General features: G+C 35.4%; 1 pseudogene; it reads right to left on the bottom strand.

Annotated features, from left to right (window-relative positions):
• Positions 1–363: 363 nt before the first annotated feature.
• Positions 364–1,760, bottom strand: LOC124974961 (coiled-coil domain-containing protein 6-like; annotated as a pseudogene).
• Positions 1,761–7,688: the final 5,928 nt, after the last annotated feature.

Here is a 7,688-nt window from a genome sequence, read left to right on the forward strand (position 1 = left end):
AAATATATAAAAAATATACCCCTTTTTATTTTACAAACCTAAAAGCCAAGAAAATAAAGCTCCAGGGCCAAGCAAAAATTGCACACTGCTGCAGTATTACCAAATACCAAATAGCCAATGTTCCAGCTAGGGAATGGACATACATGTAGATTCAAGTAAAACACGGATGGAAAGTTGTCTGGTTAGTGTTGTACACCCACAACACTGGCTGCATTTCCAACGAATGTTTACAAAACAATGAAGCCTAGATAACCTAAGTGCAACTAAGTCAGATCCAAATATGCCAGGGATGGAAGCCTTTGGCGTTGAGTAGACAGCTCCAATGGATGAGTCCCAACTTGAAATTCAGACTAAGCACATGCATTAAGGCTGGGAGGAGGGGTGCACCAAATGTTGCGAAGGGGCAGGCTGAGAGGTGCCTGCCGAGGGGACCGCAGGCTGCATGGGTGGCGGAGGTGGAGGCGGAGGCAACTGGACTGGGGTCTGTGTTTTGGGAGACGGAGGCGGTGTGGGCCGTTGGAATTTGTCAGGACTGTTGCTTCTCCGTGGTGAAGGCCTTGAGATTCCATGGGAAGTCCCCATGTGTTGCACGTGAAGACCTGGAGAATTGTAGTAAGACATTCTGGCTCTAGTCAATGAGGTTGATGGCATGAAACCAACTGTGTGACTTTCATATGATAGACCGGGTGATATAGGCCTATTTGAACTTGGAGAAGGTGTGTAAGGGATTGGGCTGGACACAGTGAGAGGTCTTAATCTCGTTAAAATACCTTTCATCATCCATTTCTAAGCTGGACTTGCTCTCAGAGAGCTGTCCACAGAGGGCTTCTCTTCTCTCCATTTCCCTCTGCAGCTTCCTCTGCAGCCGCAAGTTCTCTTCCCTCATGTGACGTTCTTCATCTAGATACAGGGCCATTTTCTCTGAACTGTAACTGGGCAGCCCTCAGTTGCTTCTTTAGCCTTTCCACTTCATTCTTTAAAAATCTGATGTGGCACATCATGTTTTCTGGAGAATCTACCTCCATGGAGATATCTCTAGATGATGGCGGAGCACAAATAGGCTGGTCCAATTTCTTTTGCAGGATTCGGTTTTCAGCTTCAAGTTTATCCATCCTTTTCCAGAGACGAATAACTAATGCTTCTTGTTCTTGTCCCAATGTATTTTCAAGGTCAATCTTCTCCCGTCTCAACTGTTCTAATGTAAACTGCTTAGAAATGGTATCATTCTCCAACTTTTTAATTTTCTTCATCAGTTTGTTGACCTGAAATTCCTGCTCTTGTTCCAGATGCTGTTCCAGTTCAGCTTTCTCATATTGCAACTGCATCAACTTTCTGGAGAGCTCATTAGTGAGGGACTCTTATTCCTTCTCGTAATTTACAGCAAGAGTTTCTTTCTCCTTCTGCAAACCCTGAATTTTCTTGAACAAAGTGTTACTGATGAATTCTTCTTCTTGTTCAACCCTGGCTTGGATGGTCACGCTGGCTTTGCGCAGGTCGCTGTTCTCCTCCTGCAGCGCCTTGCACTTCAGTTTGTAGTTCTCCAATTCGATCTTCAGCACCTTGTTCTCCTGCTGCAGCGAGGCCAGGCGGTTGGTGAGCTCCTCCAGGCGGAACGGCGAGATGACAATGCCCCCCGACTTCCCACCACCGCCACCGCCGCCGCCGCCAGAGGTCCACGAGCAGGACGACTGCATGGCGGCCGAGCTGCAGCTGTTGCTCCCCACCTCGTCCGTGTCGCTCTCGCTGGCACTGTCCACCATGGCCGCCACGGGCTAGGGAAAGGAGTTGGAGGAGGAGCAGGGAGGCGGCGGCGGCAAAGGCTGGGCTGCGAATGAGTGGGCGAAGGGCAAGCACAGGGGAGCGCCAAGCTGGGCGCCTGGCACCACAGCGCAGACTCCGAGCGGCGGCGAGAGAAAGAGAGAGAGCTTCCTGCTGCCAAGGGACCTCCTCCACCAGAGAACAGAGACCCCGCCCTGGCTCGGGCAGTATTGCACTGGGGCTCGCTCCAGCCTGGCCTGGAGTGCTTGCTAGGCCGTCCAGCAAAGCTTGCCAAAAGCTCAGAGACCCGCCCGCCGCCACCTGGCGACAGCCGGCGGCTTGGAAACATTTCTAGAATTTTTGAAGGGAGTTATTTGTTATGGACCTGTGTGTTGAGGACTAGAATATTTGAATGCATTTTTAAAAAAATTTGTTCTGTATTCTTTACTTATATTTTTTAATTTATACTTTATATATATTATATTCTTTTATGATTTTGTTTCCTTTTATTTTTTCTCACTTTTTTCTTCTGCTAACAACTAATCTCTATTGTTCACACTTTCATTCATCTTTTAAATTTTTACTTCTATCTTTTCTCTTCTCCCCCATAATCATCTCACTCTATATCACTTCTATTCTGTCCCTCGTTAGCATTTGAAATTGTAAAACTTATTGCAATCTTTCTCTTTTTATTATAGGCAATATCTGAACATACAATTTATGTGTATTGTGATAATTAACATTTTAGATATCAGAGTTAGAACTACTTAGTTTAATGGTGCACATTTTTTGCATTGCATGCACTGTTATTTTTTGTCTACTCATAAGCAAGGTGTTACTGGAAACATAGGGACACTAGAAGTACACACAGTAGAAACTCTAATTCCTCAGAACCATATATTTAGATGGATAGACACACAGATACATAAAAAATTCAGAGAAAAAATCTCCCCAAACAAACCAAGATACTCCAGTAACAGAATCCATTGAGAGCAAAGAGGAAGAAATATCAGAGAAGAAATATATAATGTAAATAAACTGATCTGCAAATTAAAGATCAGGGTGGGGACTGAAATCAGAGAGAAAATACAGAAAGTGAAAGAACATTTTATTAAAGATATAGAGATTCTGAAAGTAAAACCAAGCATAACTCCTCAAAATAAAGGAATCAATACCAAAAAAAAAAAAAAAAATATTGGGAGCATCAACAACAGATGAGCTCACTCGGAAAACAGAGTTTCAGGCAATTAAGACAAAACATAAAATATAAAAAATGAAGTTGAGCATGGAAATAAGATGTAAGAAGACCATGAAAAGAACTTCCAAGAAATATGGGGTAACCTGAAAAGACCAAATTTTAATCTTATTGAGATTGATGAAAGCTTGGAGATACAAATGAAAGAAATGAACAGCTTTTTCAAAGAAATAATGTCAGAAAATTTTTGAAATATTAAGAATTAAATAGAAAGTGAAATACAGAAGACTAACAGAACCCCAAATACACAAAATTATATGGCACAAAGTAAGGTAGATTATTATAAAAATTCATCACATACAAAATATATATAGAATTATAAAATTTGATAGAGAAAAATGGAAATTAAGATTTAGACAGCAAAATAATCCAGGCCTCAGATGATCTGAAAAACCACACCCTCAAAGCAAGGATGTCTTGGAATAATATATACCAAATTCTAAAAAAACTGTTTTCATCCAAGCTTATGATAATGAATAAAAGTGAGTTTCATATTTGAGAATGAAATAAAAATATTCCATGGTAAGCAGCTGTTAAATAAATTCAAAACTAGAAAAAGTGCACTATAAGACATATTCAATGAGATATTTCATTAAAGATAAGAGAATACCAGCAAAGGGAGGGACTTAGTAAAAAGAACAGTGAATTAGTGGGTAAACTAATTCAAATTATAAATCATATGTAAATCAAATGATGATGAATAAAAATCATATTGCTATACTATCCTGAGAATAAAATAGCCTATCCCAATTAATTGAAAGACATAGAATGGCAGACTTGATTAAAATACAAGACCCAACAATATTATGTCTCCAAGAGAGTTATCTCTTTGGCAAATATATCCACAGAATGAAGCCCAAAGGATTGGAAGTATATTATTCACATGAAGCTGGTAAACATGCAGGATTTCCCTTCCCATTACAGATTCAGTGGACTTCAAACCACAGTTAATCAGAAGAAACAACGAAGGTCATTTCATACTTCCTAAGGGAATTTTACATCAATGAGGCAACAATTGTAAATACTTATGGACCAAAAAATGGAAAGTCTATATACAAAACATTATACAAACCATTGTCAATTTCAGAATGAAACAAATCAAAAAACAATAATACTTGGTGACCTTAACACATCTCTCTTACATTGGATTGATCCTCCAAACAAAAATGAAATAAACAAGTTATACAAATAAAAATACAATTAATAATTAAACTTAAAATATATATAGTGTATGATCCATCAACATGCAAATATACTTTCTTCACAAAAAGCAAGTGGATACTTCCCTAAAATGGGTCATATATTAGGTCACAAAATATCTCTAAGCAAATAAAAAATTAGAGATAATACATTGTATCCTATCAGATAATAATACAATAATATTAGAAGCCATTGATAGAATAAAAAATAAAAAGTTTTCTAACACCTGGAACTAAATAATATGCTGTTGAAATAAAAATGGATAGAACAAAATAAGGAATGAAGTGTAAAAATACTTAGAGGACAATAAAAATAGCAATAAAACATATGAAATTCACTATGACACTATGAAATCAGTGCTAATAGAAAATTTTATTATATTAAGCTTATTCATTAAAAGAATAGAATGTCACCAAATAAATAACCTAATATTATATCTAAGTGTCCTAAAACAGAACAAATCATCAATGAAAACAGAACAGAGAAATTAATTAAAATCTCAACTGAAATAGAAGAAATTGAAAAGGACCAATTCAAATAATCCACAAAGTTATTTATTTCAAAAAAATTAATAAAATTGATTAACTCATACGAAAGCTAAAAAAAAGAGAAAAATTCAAATTACAAAAATTCCTGGTGAAAAAATCACAATGGACACTACTGAAATACACACAATAATCACATCCTAGTTGAAAATTTATACTTTCAAAAAATAGAAAATCATAAAAATATCAACACATTTCTACAAACATATGACTGACACATGTTGCATTAGGAGAAAACAGAAAATATAAACAGATAAATTTTAAGCAATGAAAATTAAAGGCACTATCAAAACCATACCAACTAAGCCAAGCAAAGTCAACAACCAACAGAATCATGTCCTTATCAAACAGGGAAAATTTCCAATTTGTATCCCTTTAATATCTTTCCTCTTTATAATTATTCAGTCGACAGTTACTAAGAAAATGTTGGATAGAATTGATGAATGATGGCATGTCTGTCTTATTCCAGTTCTAAGTGGGAGTGTCTTCAATATATCTCATCTCAGTTTGATATTTTTCTTGGGGTTAGCATGTACAGTTTTTAAAATGTTAAGGTATATTTCTACTATCCCTATTTTTCTTGTGATTTGAACATAAGTTAATTCTGTATTTAGGCAAATGTTTTTTTTACATCTATGATATAACCATAAGATGCTTATCTTTTATGCCTACTGATATCATAAATTTCATCTATTAAATTTGTATGTGGAGTCATCTTTGCACACCTGGGATGAATCTGCCTTGTATTTGTATGCAAGATGCTGGAATTTTAGGGAATTTTTGCATTCCCTAAAATTAGGTTTAGAAGATCCAAAAAACTCCACCAGGAAACTTCTAGAACTCATGAAGGAATTCAGAAAAGTAACATGATATAAAATAAACACCCATGAATCAATTATATTCCTAACAGATGAATAAACTGAAATAGAAATTAAAGAAACTATCACAGTCATAATAGCCTCAAAATATTTGGTAAAATTTGGAAACAAAGATGTGAAAGACTACTACAATGCAAACAATACAATAAAGGAAGAAATCTAAGAATACCTTAGAAGAGAGAAAGATTATCCACTCATTTCTTGGAGAGTCAAATTCACATTGGCAAATGGTCATAAAACAAAATGTGCTATACAAATAAATTGCAATTCGAATTAATATTCCTATGACAGTTTTACAGACTCAGAAAATACAGCCATGATATTCCTTTGGAAAAATAAGATGTTCATAATGGTTAAATCAATACTCAGCAAGAAAATGAAGCAAAAGGCATCACAATACCAAACATTAAATTGTACTATGGAGGTATTGTATTATGAATATATTGGTACTGGAACAAAGGCAGACATGAAGACCAATGGTACATAATAAAAGACAAGGAGACACACTCTCAAAAATACAATTATCTCATATTAAACAGAGGCACCATAAATACTTTGAAGAAAATATAGCCCCTTCAATATGTGGTACAGGAAAACTGGATATCCATCTGTAAGAAAATGAAATTAGACACCTATCTCTCACTCTGTATAAAATTCAATTCTAAGTGATCAAGTACCTAAGTATCACGGAAAATACTCTGTCCCAACTAGAAAAAAATATTACACCTAAATCTCTGTCATATCATTTTAGGAACTGATTTCCCCAACCAGACTTAAAAAGCACAAAAAAATAAAATAAGGAATTGATAAATGGGATTGTATTAAACTACAAAGTTTCTTTACAGAAAGAAAACAATCAATATCATAAATTGAGATTCTATAGAATGGGAGAAAGTCTGTGCCACCTGCACCTCAGATACAACATTACTCTCCAGGATATATAAAGATTTCAAAAAAGTTAACATCCCCAAAACAAGTAGCCAAAACACTAAATGGGCAAAGGATATGTACAGAACCTTCACTGAAAAGGAAATGCAAATGGTCAAGAAATATATTTAAAAAGTACAACATTCTTAGCAATTTGAAAATGTAAATTAAAGCTACACAGATAAAATCCAGCTACAGGTACAGTGGCAAAAATAAAGAAAACAAGTAACAGTAAATGTTGGTGAGAATGTGGGGGAAAAGGTTCATACATACCATGCTGGGGAGACTGCAAACTGGTACAATCACTATGAAAAGCAGTATAGATTCCTCAGAAAAATTAGGATAAAACCACCATTTGACCTTATTTTCCCACTCATTATCATATAACACAAGGACTTAAAATCAACACATTGTAGTGATGTGGCAAAGTTTATAGCAACTCATTTCACAATAGCCAAACTATGATACCAATTTAGATGCCCTTCAAAAGATGAATGGTTAAAGAAAATGTATTAAATTTTACCAATGTATAATTACTCAGCCATTAAAAAAATGAAGCAATGACATTGGTTGTAAGTGAATGGAAATGTAGGCTACAATACTAAGGAAAATTAATCAGTCCTACATCAGCAAAGGCTAAATATTTTCTCTGATATGTGGGTGCTGATTCACAATAGGTGGAGAGGGAGATGTATAGGTTCACTAGATTGCACAGGGGATTAGAGCTTGGAAATGGAAAGATAATAGAATGAGTGGCACATTATTATTCTATATTCATACATGAATACGGTACCATTATAATACAACGTAATGTACAGTCACAGAAATGAAAAGTTACATTCCATTTGTGTATATGTCAAAATACAATCTTCAGTCATGTGTAACTAAAAAGAACAAAAAAGGAATAACATAAAAAACTCAAAAAGAGCTTAAATGAGAAAAAATTGTGTGTGTGTGTGAGTGTGTGTGTGTGTGTATGTGTGTATAGAGCAGTCCTTGAATCAATCAGTAGAAATTCAAACAGAACAGAAAAAAATTAAGAAAGAGTAAAATGAAACAAGAGCAAAAAAAGGAAAACCTTGGTGAAAAGCTGATAAAGTAAGAAATTAAGGAGTCCTTTTTATT

The sequence above is a fragment of the Sciurus carolinensis genome, unplaced genomic scaffold (genome assembly GCF_902686445.1).
Source record: "Sciurus carolinensis unplaced genomic scaffold, mSciCar1.2, whole genome shotgun sequence".
Taxonomy (NCBI): Eukaryota; Metazoa; Chordata; class Mammalia; order Rodentia; family Sciuridae; genus Sciurus; species Sciurus carolinensis.